Source organism: Pyrgilauda ruficollis, unplaced genomic scaffold (genome assembly GCF_017590135.1).
Source record: "Pyrgilauda ruficollis isolate IOZ18807 unplaced genomic scaffold, ASM1759013v1 scaffold27, whole genome shotgun sequence".
Classification (NCBI taxonomy): Eukaryota; Metazoa; Chordata; class Aves; order Passeriformes; family Passeridae; genus Pyrgilauda; species Pyrgilauda ruficollis.
In genome coordinates, this window is record NW_024524044.1 from 4,761,834 (window position 1) to 4,777,133 (window position 15,300).

Below are 15,300 nucleotides of genomic sequence, written 5' to 3' on the forward strand. Positions count from 1 at the left end.
GTTAAACTATTAACCCTAGCAGTATTCAAAGGCAGTTTTTGCATTTAATTATTACTCAGTTCCAGCCTGGAAACAGTATTAATCAAGACAAAGTCTGGTATCACTCCTTCCAAATGTATGCATTTTTTTGTGCTGTATTGTTGAGATTAGTATCATACTGGATAGTGCTTCTCTATTAAAGTCTTGTATCATCTTCTGTATTTCATGGGATTATGAAGGAACTCATTGAAGTCAGGCAGTCTTAAAGAGAACATGGTCTAGATGTGCTTCACTGTGCAGAAAGAATTTTAGCTCTCTTATTAGCCCTTGGTCCTCATTTTCTGGTTTTCCTTTGCAGTGTTGACAGCTGACCCAACCTTCGCTGTCCCTCAGGGTGAGCCTTTTCTTTAGCTTCTCTTGTGTGGATATGCATAAGTGAATGGCATGGCACTCTTTTGCTGGGTCTGCTTCTATCCCTGCATTCCAGTGAAAGTGGGGAAGGGACCATGTGCAGTGCAGGAGATGGGTACTTGGGGAGGGTTGCAGGGTTGCAGGATTGATACACTTCTATATAAAAGAAGGATGATGTAGTAGTTTAAAACCTAGGTGGAAAATTAAACACATTTAAGCTTCTCCCTATCCCCTTCCCCTTCTGATAATGGAGGAACATTAGGATACATTATGAATTGGAATAACAATTTACTGAAAATAGCAATAACCACAGCAATATTAATAACAAAAAGTGTACAAAAGGGACAGTGTGTTTTATCCACAAACGGGTATTCACCACGAAGCAAACAAGAGCACTTCCCTAACGTGTGTGCCCTGTGTGGTTTTCCAGATGAAGGCAGTATGGCAACTGGGAAGACAGGAGCAATATGGCTAATGAGAGCTTCCACAGTTTAATGCTCCCACTGCCCTGTCTGACAAAGCAATGGAGATCTAGGGCAAAAAAAACCCCTCAGAAACTAGATCATCTGCACTGTGCCATGCTGCAGCCTCAGACCATTCCTCAGACCATTCCCAGCAGCTGCCTCCAGCACTGGTGTCACTCCACTGGGGCTTGGCGCTGCACTGCCACCACTCTCTTGCTTGGGGCTGTGTCTTGGGTTCACTATTGTGCAAATGCTATGTATAGATCATATTAGAGCAAAACTAGCTTGGAGGTTAAGTAAGTGCAAATAAGTGTTGTGAAAAAGTCTGTACGTTTCAGAAATACATTTCTCATTTCAGTTGTTTTATGTCATGACTTCAAATACATTATATTGTACCAATTTTTGGAAGATGGGTAAATGTTGCAAGAACCCATACCTCTCAGTCATGACAAGTTAATTGCATGAGATGTACGTGAACTACAGATGGATTCGTGGTGATATTTTTGTGGAAATCCAAGTAATAACCAGACATAGGTATAACAGCAGGGATGAGGCTTTACTCTTTCCATTAGGATCAGCTGACACAAAACATATTTTTCCATTGGTGTCTGTGCTGTACAGCTGCGTGGCTGCCCCCTCCCCTCTCCCTGTTTGGATCAGGACTCTTTCCATCCCTGTTACAATGCTGCAGGCTGCCATGACCTGTGCTGAAGTTAAGTACATCCTGGCACCAAGTGTGAGAAATAGATGAGGATACTGTCAGACATATTTAATTTAAGACATTAGTATTATCCACTGCTGTAATCAATCTGCTGGGTTGGTTTTTGTTATGCTGCAGCTTGTTTGCTGCTTTTATTCACTAGCCCAGCATAACACTGGATTTGGTGCAGGTGCAGAGCCCTGCTGCATTTCCCTCACTGCGCCACTCTGACGTAAATTGATGGATGGCTTGGAAGACATTTTAAACAGCAGGGAAAAGGCAACAGCTTTTGCAGTTTAGGAGATATAAATGGGAGAAAGGGGTCAAAATATAATATGTGAGAGGGGGAGGAAAGGAGATACTGTAAACTGAAAGTAGTCAGGGAATATTAAACACTGTACAATTATATACAGTATATTTAAGCTGGTAGGCTACTGTTAATGAAGAAACTATAGTGGTGGGGATGGGAAAATTTTCAAGCTATTATAAAGCTATTATCTATCAAAAGTGATAAAAATTAGGGAAGCAAGTACTTTATAGGCTATCAGACATCAGTGACAGTTGCTAGGTTCAGTAAAACTCTTTCTGATTCACAAATTAGGCCACTGAGAAATTTGGTGTTGGTGATTTGCATGAGCTTGAAACAGATCAGTTCACCAGTGATTCTACCTTTGCTGATTCCTACAGCTGAATGAGCCAGAGTAATACACCGAAACAGGCAACTGATTGAAATTGGATCACCATATTTACAAATAGGACTATTTTGAAGCTAACAGATTTAGAATAAGGTAGTTTTAATATTAAACACTGCCTTTTAGTTACAAAACAAGCAATTTTGGTCTCTTGTAACACCTTTGGGGCTAGGAAGTGACAACAATATCCTTCCACAGATTTTCATGCTGTAATTACAGAATGTTCATACATCTGAAACATCACAGACATGCATTGCAAAGCTACTGGCTACTTTGAAGCTTCAGTGAGAGAAGAGGAATAAAAAAATCTAAAACCTTTGTTCACAGAAAACAATCAACACAGGTCTTTTCTGAAAACCCTTGCTCCTAAATTAATGACATTAACCATGAACAAGGTTCATGGTTCACTTGACACTCCACTCTTCCTGGGAGCCAGGGGTTGCAGGAGGGCTCAGCTAAGCTTGATCACCTCCCACCTGGGAAAGTCTCCCTGAGCTACCTCTGAAAACTTCTGCTCACATTTAGCCCAGTGCCCCTATCTGGCTTGATTTATTCTGTCTATGCTTAGATCAGTTTTAGGTTTAAGCTGCACTTAGGAAGTTTACTGAAGGAGGTTCTAGGTGACGTATATAATAGTGGTGGGCAAGTGCTCTCAACAGCCAAAAGGAAGAATGTTAAATTCCTCAGCTTCTTTATTAGAGACTGTCTGGATCTCAAAGAGGCAGAAAGCATGTATTTTCCGTGATGAAGAAGATGGATTTATATATTCAGGACAGATAGAAGTTCTTTTTCCAACACGGACGACTCAGAGGATTTAAGTACACAGCTCTGTGGCTTTTTTCCTGGAGCCAATAGCAAAAACCATAGTGAGACTTTGTGTCACTGACAAAACACCTCTTCAGTCTGAGGTCCTTGTTCCTATCTATACTAATGATGAGTATTTTTCCCCATAAGTAGTCCCAGGAAGGCATTCAGGGCCATAAGAGGTCTTCCCTACCAAAGGCATCAGGCCCAGCACCATGTAACCAAAGCACAGCTGTGCTTCAGCAGCCCTGTCTTCCATAATGCAGTTTGTTTCCTTTGCCTGTAATGGCTCTAAGCTGTGTGCTTGCTGCACCAGCTGCAGCAGGATGAAAGAAGTAGAAAAAGCTTGTTCTGAACCTGCCTCTTCCCAGACTTGCTTTGGGGAAAGTGCCTGTGTAGTTTCAGGACACATGCACTCAGCAGCATGCATCAGAGTCCTTGTAGTCTTACCCCATTTTATTGTTGTGCAGCAACATTGATTTCAGTACTGAAATGGGTTTTATCCTGTCTCAGCCCTCGAACTTCTGTCCACCAGCGAAGACCTGGTGGATATACCAGAAGACTTTGTTCTGCTGTAACGTAGTTTGTGGTTTGTGAACTTGTTAGGCATGCACATGCCCCACATCAGACTGATGCTATCCAGGCATGGATCCATGTGATCCATGGATCACTTGCTCATGAGTGAGTTTGAGATTTCAGAAGTCATTAAATTGACTAGCGCATTTGTATCTCAGACTTAAACTGTAGAGGAGCAGGAATTTGTTCTTTGATCCTGAGCAAATGATTTAAAATACTTGTGCCTCATTCTACCCACCTGTGAGAATAGGAGCAGCGCTATTTCTCAGACCACAAGATTTTAAGAATACATGTTCCTCAGATTAGAAACTATATCAGTAGGAGCCAATAAGTATGTTAAATAGACACTGAAGAGATTGCACTAAAAAAGTGCTGGTGGACCCGAGACCTATACTGGCAGCTCAGCATTTTCTGTCATAAATATCATCTTCCTTCCCTACAGGAGACAGTCCAAAGACTTACTTCTTCTCAATGGGTGACATATAAATCACATAAAGGAATGCTTTTTGAATAAGCCAAATTATCCAATCATCTGTACTGATCTGAATAATGCTGACCTGAGGGGCACATTTCTCCTGTGCATTTAATGTTAAGTTATCAAACTGCATTTGCAAGGTACAGTATAAGTTGGATGCATATATCTTGTTTTCTATGGCCATGTCATCTGTTTCACATATATTTGTGAAAAGGTGTTCTTGCTTCATGTAATTAAGTGTTCTTTCACTAGCAATGAAATCTCAGTGAGGTGAGACTGGGTGATGGAGAAGAATATAGAAAGGAAAGTAAATGAAAGGAAAAGAAAAATTCTTAAGAGTGCAAATGCGGTCATTGCAGAGTTTCTTGCATATAAAATTTCAGGTAGCAATAAATGGAAGAATGCAGTAGATGAACCTGAATGAATCATAAAAAGCAATCTCAGTGACAGCAATGCATTAAAAAAACTTTATAAAAAGTAACCAGTTAGTTACCCTTTAACAAGATAAAGAAAAACTAAGACACGTGCATGAAAAGCACTTAGTTTCACCTAGCTGTGATTCCAAGACAAAAGAAGGAAAAAGGAATTCTTGGATTTGCTTAGTTTTTATCAAACCCCTGTATATTTTTCTATTTTTATTTTTTCTGGTACTTGTTTTATAGTTTAGTCAAAATACTGGGCAGCTAGAAAACAAAGCAGCATTTAATACTTGAAAAATGCTCGGTAACATGCATTCCTTTGTTCTAATGCTTTCTGTCACAAAGGACTACAAACACCTTTTATGTTTTATTACATTTTCCAAAGATTAAAAAACCATCTTGCTAGAACAGCTCATTATCCTATTGAAAGTGAGGTTGAGGTTTGGATGTTTCAATAGCTCCATTGGGAGAGCATTAGACTGAACAAAAAAAAAAAAAAGACACGCTACATGCTTCTTTCAGCATGATAGATACGAAACTGAGTTCTTATCTAAATGAGTTTATTCATGTCAATTTGGTTTTTATAACTTAGTGTTTTTAATAATGTTATTGCATTTATATTTTTGTTAGCATTCGTTGGTTCGGTTTAAGGCTTGATGTGGTAAATAGCTATTTAAATATTCAAATGATCTTTTCAAAGTTACTTGGAGTGCTTGCAAACTTTAGATTAAGAGGAAGAAACACTTAGGCTGGTTTTAGCCCCATTCCAGCATAGCCATTTCTCAACATGGAAATAATAAGTAGATTACTTTTTGCAGTTTCTTTCCAAAGCACTTAAGGTTAAATATTGCAAAATGTCTAAGTTTCCAGTTATAAAGCTAAAGTTGCTATTGGATTAAAACATTACACGTTCATTGACAAAGGCATACAGAAAAGATGCTGTTTATGCATTTTGATGCTGTTTTATTTTTCCCATATTTTTAAAGTTGCATGATATTCTGAACTAATGAGTGGCAGTCTGTACAAAGGCCTTCCATTATATTAGGTATTCATACACTTAGAGCTATTTTAAGATGCTTTATGGGTTTTATTACTTCTGTTTTTACCATTATTGCTTTTCCCTGAGTATTTACTCTACTGTCTCTCACTGGTGCCCGAGGAGACCTGTAACCAACTATTTAATATTTGTTACACTCTAACAAGAAAGTTGTCAGAAGTTAAATTCATGATAGCTACAGCCTGAAATTTGTCTTGTCACTATTGTTTGAGGAAAGACTAATGCAGATGTCTTCATTAGATTTATAGACTCATGTTAATCTCTCACTAGTGTTTCAAGATTTCTAATACTTCCCTGATAACCAGAGAGTGGTTATTGCCTGTCACAGTTTGTAGTTAAACACACTCCATTATTGCCTGTCATAGTCTATACTTCTAATACGTTCAGTTTAATACTATAAACCAGTGAATTATAACACAGAGAGATAGATCCTCAACTCAACTCTTCAGGTAATGAAATATAGTGTCATCTCAATAATGTGTGAATTTTTATTAAAGCCATGACTTTACCAAATGTGTATTTTAAATTGTCAGTGTATTTTGTGGCCAGCTTGTAGCTCAGTGTGTTGGTTTTACCACCAGTAGGGAAATTAAACTCCAACTAAGCCATTCCCTCTGCCCCTTATTTGTAAGAAAGGGACAATAAATGAGATTATGATTTGAAATAATAATTTACTAAAGCCACAATAACAACAGCAGAATAATTTAGTGTACTTGTATTCCACACTCCAAATGATGATTTTGCTTGAAGATAAAATTTTCCTACATGATGAAAAGTAATGCTGTGTTGGATACATGGTAAAGACTAAACAACAATTTCCATTACAAAGCTTCACATTAAAAAATATTTTTTAGGGAAGTAATTGAGGAAGGTGGAGAATTAAATGTACAAAAAAGCCCAGATTCTTATTTTGAAAAAAGTACTTTTTCCTTTTTTATATAACTCGCAGTTTAAAAGAAAAAAATGTGCATATGTTTCTGGACATTCAACTGATAGCTAATTGAGATGGAAGCTGCAGTGTGAAGTCATCTACTTGCAAAGTTTCTGGCCCCTGCAACTGCTTGCCCATTTCTGAAAATATTGTGAAATGTTCATGACTTAATGTCTGGATTCAGTAGTGCCTAGTTAGTTGCTGTTGCAGGAAAGATCATCCATTGTTCACAGAGATAACAAAGAGAGTGCATTTCATTCCTTCCAGGCACAAATCTTCAATGAAAAACTGTATGGGATTTATAACATCAGGCAGTGTGTCCCCATCACTGTACTGCCCTTGGGACTAACATCACATCTTCTGAAAAAACGGATAATAGTATTTTAGATTTCAGTTAGAAAATCCATTTACTTGCCTCAGACTGTGTACTTCTGTCACTGGAGTATCAGAGTGCCTCCCAGGGACTTAAAAGTAGCGATGGCAATGGTCAACTGACTTTCCCAGCCTCAAGAAGAAAGTGCTGAGTTAAATGACGTCATGGTTTAACCCAAGCCAGCAACTAAGAACCATGCAGCCACTAGCTTAGCCCACTGCACATCCCCTCTGCCCCACTGGGATGGGGTGGAGAATAGGAAAAAAAGTAAAACCTGTGGGTTAAGAACAGTTTAATAATTGGAGTAATATTAATAATAACAAAAACCCAATAATGATGATGATGCTGATGATGATGTAATGAAAAGGGAGACAACAAAAAGATAGAAAGATAGAAAAAGTGATGAACAGTACAATTGCTGACCACCTGCTGATGGATGCCCAGCCTGTCTGCAAGGAGAAGTCTGAGTCAACTTCCTCCATCTTATATGCTGGGCATGATGTTTTGTTCTGTGGAATATCCCTTTGTCTTGGCCATACTCTCTCCCAGCTTCTTGTGCAGCTCCTCACTGGCAGAGCATGAGACACTGAAAAGACCCTGGCTTAGAGTAGATATTACTTAGCCACATCTTAAACATCTGTGTATTATCAACGTTATTCTCATACTGAATACAAAACAAAGCACTTTACCAGATACTGAGAAGAAAAGTAATTCTATCCCAGGTGAAACTTGCACATCTAATGAGTTTATTGTATTTTAATTACAGTGATGCTTAAGTAGATGCATCCTTGGACCTTTAAAGGTCATCTTGTCCCACCACCCCTGCAATAAGCAGGGGCATCTTCAACTAGATCAGTTGCTCAGAGCCCTGTCCAACCTGACCTTGAATGTTTCCAGGGATGGGATATCCACCACCACTATGCCAGTGTTTCACCACCCTCATAGTAAAAATTTTTTTCATTACATTTCATCTGATGTATGCATGTAGATAAACTCAGGAGACTTCAGCTATTTTGGAGTTCACACACTATTATTCCAATATCATTAGAGCTATGTTAAATTTTTCAGAGTCTTCTTTTAAATTTGATTATTGAGCTTAAACTGGCTTCACATTCAAATCCGAATATTATCACTTTCCGTGACGGTAAAGTATATTTCTCTTTGACTGTAAGTGGAGACAGTTTCTCATTATTTTCTAGTGTGAGTCAGTAAACCAAAAGGGAGCCACAAAAATTTGTGAAGCCAGCAGGAATTCTCTGTATCCATACTGATTCCTCGAATGTCGAGAACATCTTATGAACAAAAGTGTATTTCCTACTGCAGACCTCTACCATGTAATGTTTAGTATGGTGTATTACAACTATGAATACAACCTGTATTCTAGAAGCAAAAATAGAGATCGTAGTCATTATGTGAGGCCAATACCAAGTTATCTCTGAGGAAATGGATGGATCACATAAATATATTTTTCCCATCTACGATACATGCCAGTGCAATGTGCACCAAAATTTATTCTGCTTTTAATGACATGATGCAACATTAAAAGTGTACATTCCACTAGTCCCTGCAGAAAAGGCTTTAAAGCCCACTGCATATTGCAGCACAGCAGCTATGTATAATCTACTGGATGGCAGCCAAGAGAAACTTGGAGGAAATGGTAAAATGTGTGCTTTACAGTAGTTCAGTGAAAGTTATCTTCTTTGTAGGAAGATAAACCTTTTCAATTATGTTGGTAGCTGTAAGAGTTTAACATGGGCCCCAGTGGTGAGATTTTGTTCCAGGGCCTGGTGCAATAGAGATGTTCCTATTTTAAAAAATTTTGTGCTTTTCTCCCCCTTCACTAGCACTAAGGGCTAGAGCTTTTTTCCAGTTGAAACATTAGCAATTTACATAGCAATAAATGTGAAAAAAAACCCTGAGATTTAAATCTCAGTTGGTGCTGATTCTGTAATAAAAGGATAGAAACATTTCTAAAAGGCAATTTCTTCACTTATTTGATTTCCTCTTCTGTAACTGCATTACAGTGATGGCTTTACCAATTCTTATATTCATTGTGACCTTTATCCTCATATTCACTGAGAAAAACCTTTTCTTCTGTTGTATTTTTTCTTTTTCATTGCTTTTATCATCTTGTTATTATTATGCATAACATTGAATTGTAAACTATGTTCTCTTCAAATTGACACAGATGATTGCAATGTTGCTTGTGCTTTCCCCCATACTAACACCCCTGTGTCATTTACCCTCTTTTGCATGGTATGCCACTTTTTATTGTTGCCTCCTCTTCTGAATTGTTTGTAGTAACTAGACTCTGACAGGGACTGCAAGTTTATGAACTGTTTTTTCAGAATGGCCATATGTGACCTACAAGATTCAGTGCTATCTGAGGATTTATAACATCTCTGTTGAGAACTGAATCAAGAATTTTAACCTCAGACCAGTAATAATCAATTTGTTTGATAAAGTAGAGCTTGGGTGTAGTGGGTACCAGCAGAATTGCATTATACAGACAGTTTGCAATTAGACATCAAAGACACAAGTGTTGCTGACAGAACAAATGAGGGAGAGTGGGAGGCATGCTCAGACTTCCTTCTAAAAATTGCACAAAAGTACAATGTGACCTGTTTCCATAGTTCACCGTAGCAAACTTGTGACTAGTCTATCTGATTAGTACATTGCTTGTCACATTTGATGTGGTATGCCAAGTTTTTTTCCCAGTGAGGTTCTTAATTTTTGATATTGGTATAGCCAAGAATATTGTCTTACAGAGTCCATTTGTTTCTTCACAGAGCATACCACTCTAGTTATTTATAGCGGAGATGCCTGAAAATGATGCATATAGTACACACAAAGTGTAATCAAAGCCAAACACACACCTAAGCAATATGCAATAAGCAATATGGCCTATTATTGTTTGATGTATTTGTCCAGTCTTGTCTGGATTCTGTTTGCATGTACAAAAGTAAAATCTCAGTGATGGCACTGGTATGTTCATGATGGAAACTCGATGGTCCATGTAACATGGAAAAGTATAGTTATAGTTCCAAATCCACTCATTTTTCTATTTTTCAGAACACACATAGGTGATATGTTTTATATACACACACAACTAAAAATCCTTTCATATAAATAGTTTTCAAATAAAAAGAATTCTAAGGCTATCCTGTGTCCTTGCAGTATAATTGAAGGGGTATCTTTTGAAATTTTTGAAGCTGGCTAAAATAAAACTTAGTTATATAGGTACCTAGAAGCAATGTATCTAAAGGTATTGATTTGTTGGGGTGTTTTTTTAGCAAAAGGAGTGAACATAGTATTTTGGAAAATGTTCATGTTAGGTCTTGTAGTCAAATAATCACTAATTTAATGAAGCTCTGGGAATTTTTTTTTTTTTGTTTGCAATACCATCTCTGTTATCTATTATATATTAATTAAAATATTAAAATTAGAGGGATTTTTCTTTCTGGTTATATATTTTGGAAAGCCAAATATCACAATCTTTCTCTAAGGTAAAAAATGAAATAAAGACTTTTTGCAAGCAAATATTAGTTGCCCCTGTTTAAATATCATAGTGCTTTGGGTAGTAAGGATGAGAATAAGTATTTTGTAGAGAGATGCATTGCTGAAAGTCGTGGTAAGTGTGAACATGAAAACTTCCCCCGTTTCTAAATTTTCTAATTTTTAAACTTTAAAGGTGTAGAACCCTAGCCTTGAAAAAAACCAGAAATTAACTATAAGTGATTTGTAAATTACAGCATACAAATTGTACTATACGAAGAGCTGAGTTATGCAAATCTATAAATACCAATGCCCAATAAATAATTAAGCAGAGTTTTCACCTATGTTCTTAGCAGTTTCTTGATTACATCATACCAGATTCATCTTCAGGGATATAACTAGAACAAAACAAGTCTATGCCATCTCTAATTTAGTTGTTTTTCCTGCTATTAGATCTGTTTCCTCCCTGGTGCCTAATTGCTATAAGAATAAGAAGGCATGATACATAATGAGGTATTGGAAAATAGCTCATCTGAGCTTTGCTAAAGATACTAATATTTATTGAAGTATGCTTTATGTTTTCTAAATTATGTAAAAGTATCTTAGAAAGAACCTAGCCTCTGTACCACTGCATACAGAATAAGTTTTACCTTGTAGAAGTACTCATGGAGTCTGATAATAAATGCATTATTGCTCTGAGCACAATTTAAAAGGAAGATCCAAAAATAGCCTCCATCTTCCCCAGGAGTGACAGCTTTAATATTCAACCCCTTTTTCTTCAACCTCACATTATTCTGTTCATGCCACTGTTAAAGCATGGGCTTTATGTCCTCTGAAAAACTAACATCAATGCTTCAAACTGTTTAAGTTTAGGGACACTTACCATATATCATAAAATAAATTATTTGCCTTGTTATTTGAAAAGAACCATTGTACATTAGCTGAACAGTATTGTTGCTGGAGTCCTGAAAAACCTTTAAATATATATTTCCTTAATTTTATGCTTAGCACTTCAAATATAAAATAGCACAGAAAATATACTTTTCTGCAACTCAACAGAAATAGGATTGCTTTTGAGGAAGGTTTATATTCTCAGGGATCCACATCCTGTCATTTCAATAGCTTCCCTGGGAAATGTGTTTCCAGAAAGATGGTTTAAATGGTTGACAGCAAAAAATTTTTTAAAAATGTAGGCTAATTAGACAGTTCTTCTTTGTCATAGATATTTAGCTTCTGTTCTCTACAGAGTGGCATGTTTACAAGCATATTGCCCCATTTATAGTCTGGTGATGAAAAATTATTTTAAAACAAATTACAAGGGTTGGTATTTAGAAGATACTCTAATTCATCAAGAATTAATGTTACTTTAATTTCTTAGGAAAAACATGAACTGTGCTCCCAGGCTGGGCACTGATGGTTCTATTCACATGTATCAAATGACTGCATGCTACAGTGATCTGTGGGTGGTTCTCAGTTGTTCTGAAATGGAAACTACATTGCTGTATCTTTCTTCTTACTCTCCCTCTTCTGTGAGAAGTACAATAGGAAGTCAACAGCTGAAGTTTTCGTATTTTACTTTTGTTTTGCTGCATTTTAGGCCCATAAGGCCTCTCCAAACATGGTACATTTCCATTGAGAGGATGTTCTCTTGCTGAGCAATAGGCACTGTGCTTCAGTGCTTTAGTGCTTCACTAAAGAGGGGTAACATTTGCCTAGCAGTAAAGAGCCATAGGCGGTTCCCAGGAACTGTGGTTTACTGACTAACAGAGTGGGCTCCTAGGCTAAATTAGGATCATGAATCTATGGATGCTATGGATACCCTTTCTTAATACTTTTATTTCTGCATCCACAAATCTCATAGGAACTGGGACTCTCCTGTTTTCAGGGTACTACGTAACACTTTGTACATGCTGCACTCATTAACAGTAAAAGAAAAATGGATAAAGGTACACAAGAACACAGGAAGTCAAGTTTGCACGTCAAGCCATCGCCAGAGGTAGTTTGATGTTTAATGCAGCATCTTACCTGCTTAAAGTGTCTTATACAGAACAATTTATGTTTACAGAATTTTGGTTATGTGGTGAGACATTAGGGGTTGCAATAAATTCTATTTTTCTTTCCAGTATGTTAGCACTTTGTACAGACTTAAAACCTAAGATGGGCAATTTGGGGCCACTGAAGGTAAGCCCTTATCTCCCATCTTGAATATATTCCTTGTTCCCATAGAAGAATCAATGAAATCTGTAAATATGTTTAGCAATAAAAAAAAAACATTAGGCTGAATGATTTGCCATCTTTATTTTCCAGTCTATCCATGCAGAGTTGTTATTAAATAACATGTTTTTCAAGTTCTTTACCAATCCAACTAAATTGGAATCTGAATTGAATATGCAAATGCAAGTCATGGGGAAAAATGTTCAGTTTGAGCCTGGATCTGAACATATCAATCCAGTTCTTGCTTCCAGTTTGAAAAACAGCCCACTGCCTGAAGTCATGCCCAGCTGATCTAAGGTAAGAGGATGAAGCTGCTTCTTTTCCACCCTCTTCCTTCCCCTCTCCTTCTACTGGATAAAGGACTTTATGATCCTTCATTTGCTCACTCTTACCAACTGGCAAGATGGATTCAGACATAAGCAAAGTATGTACTTCAGTGGCTGACCTACTTAGTTTTAGCTTCTAATTTAGAAAATAATAAATGCATTACCTTTAAGTAAAATGCATCATTAGAACCTCCACATGTTAATTCAATATACCCATGGATGAGGTTCTGATATTACAGAATCAGAGCTGTGTTTAACCTGAGGTCTTGTGGGACATGGATATTTTCCAAGTTTAACCTGACTTGTGTAGAGAGCGTCTGCCAGTAGCTCACTAGTGAAGCTTTTAAACAGCACTGCAGTTTTCTGCTTGTTTACTATTACCCCAGAGATCCCTTGCTTCTGTGTTTTCTACTCTTCAACATGTTTTCTCTCTTTAATATGACCTGTCAAGTTTTCCTTTTTCTACTTTGCTTTTACCATTTTCTGTGATTACTTTTTTGTGCTTTCTTTATAAAGTCGTCCTTGTTTCTCCCTAATTTCTATGTCTTGCCACATATGCCAGGAGTAGTTCAATCAAATACTCATAGGGATCTATTTTCCTTTGAAATGTCCTTGGAAATCTTCCCCTGCAAGTCCAGGAACACTCACTTCTGTTCTGTATTTCAGCTGCCAGTTCCATGGAGATGTCTAAAGTACTATAGAGTATCTCAAATAGCACTAAATGCCTCTCTTTCAGGAACTGAATTGTACTTAGCATTTCTTTCTCATCCTGCTGTGATTTCATCACTGCATTCTCCTCCTCTCCTAATCTTTCCCATTTTTTTCCATTTCCTACAGTTCCACCTTAAATTATCTCATCCTGTTCCTCAAAGCACTCCTCCTAGTAGAAGTGCTTCCCTCAGGACCTCATCTCAGACTTCTGCCAACAACGATCTTTGTGCTAAGAACCATAATCTCCAGCTTCTTCCTTTCTCAGACAGTCCCTCAGTAGTCATCACAGCTGTGTGCTCCCATCAAACTTCTGTCTCCATGCAACAGGAGACAAATATAGGACAGAGGAAGAAGATTAAGATTTTGTTCAAAGTACAGAGGAAGCTGAGGTTTTGAAAAAAAAAATTAGTGTGTTGAAAAACATGAGGAGGATACTAAGTGAAAAAGTAATCTTTAGTTACACAGCCATGCCCACTTGATAATTCTCTTTTGAAGTCTGACTGGAAGAAAGAGGATTCTTCAAGGAAATTCAGACAAGCAGCCTGAAATAACTGGGCCACTGGGGAATAGGAAGCAGACAACCAGTTGTTTGCTTTGGGAAGTAATGGAGGAGAATTAAAGACAATCAAGTTTGATACTGAGAACAGCAAACTAAAAACACACTGTACCATCTATCCTCCAAGGATTAACTGCCCTTGGCTGATAACAAAAAAGAGACCTGGAAATGTTTTAGTCCTAAATGTACACAGCACTTCTCTACACTTCAGGAGCACTGAGCAATCAATGAAATCTGCTAAATGCAGCTGTTGTCCATATTTAGCATACATAAGGGGATAATTCATACAAGTAGAGTTATGGTTTCCACAATGAGTGAATGAATGAATGAATGAACTGCTAGTAGTGGGCTGTTTCAGTCTAAAAAACCCCAAAACATATTTTTCAGTATGCAACTCTGCTGTTAACGGAACCAGATAATGTTCATGAGGAAAAGGTTATGCATTTGCTACTTTTTCCAACATTTATTTCCTACAGTGATGCTTTTGCATCATTTTGCATTTTCCATTCAGGTCAGTGCAACACTTCTGCATAGTCAAGGGAGGTGTTGAGGGGAAAATTTTAGCACAGACATTTGGGGGAAATAAATTTTCATCTCACACAATTTTTATTGCAAGACTGGGTACACCCAGTCTTGCAACTAAAAAGAAATGTAAACCAGAAGGAAATATCTGGGCTGTCTTAGTGTGTCCATGAAAAGTATGCAAAAGGAAAACTTATGTGCCTTCATCTTACATCTGGTCTTATGCAGTTTTCCAACAACTTTTGTTAGCAATTTTTAGTAAGCTTTGCCTGTGACATAACGACAGAAAGTTGTTAGGTCACAGCTGGGCCTTGTAGTGAGTCTGCACGAGACTCACTTGTACTGTCACAAACTCATAGCTCAGGGCAGACATTCCAATGCATAATTGCAACCAAAGCTAAAAATGATGCTGTGAGTAGCTGTACTGAGTATGGTGTAAAAATTACTCATTTTTGGAAGCAAAAGGCACCTTGATTGCTCGGCCAGAAGTTCAACCTCATCTGCGTCCAACTTGCCTACATAACTCAATGTTCTTTTTATTTGCAGTGACCAAGTTAGCAGCCTGTGTATTAATTTTTAAAACTTTATTCCTGGG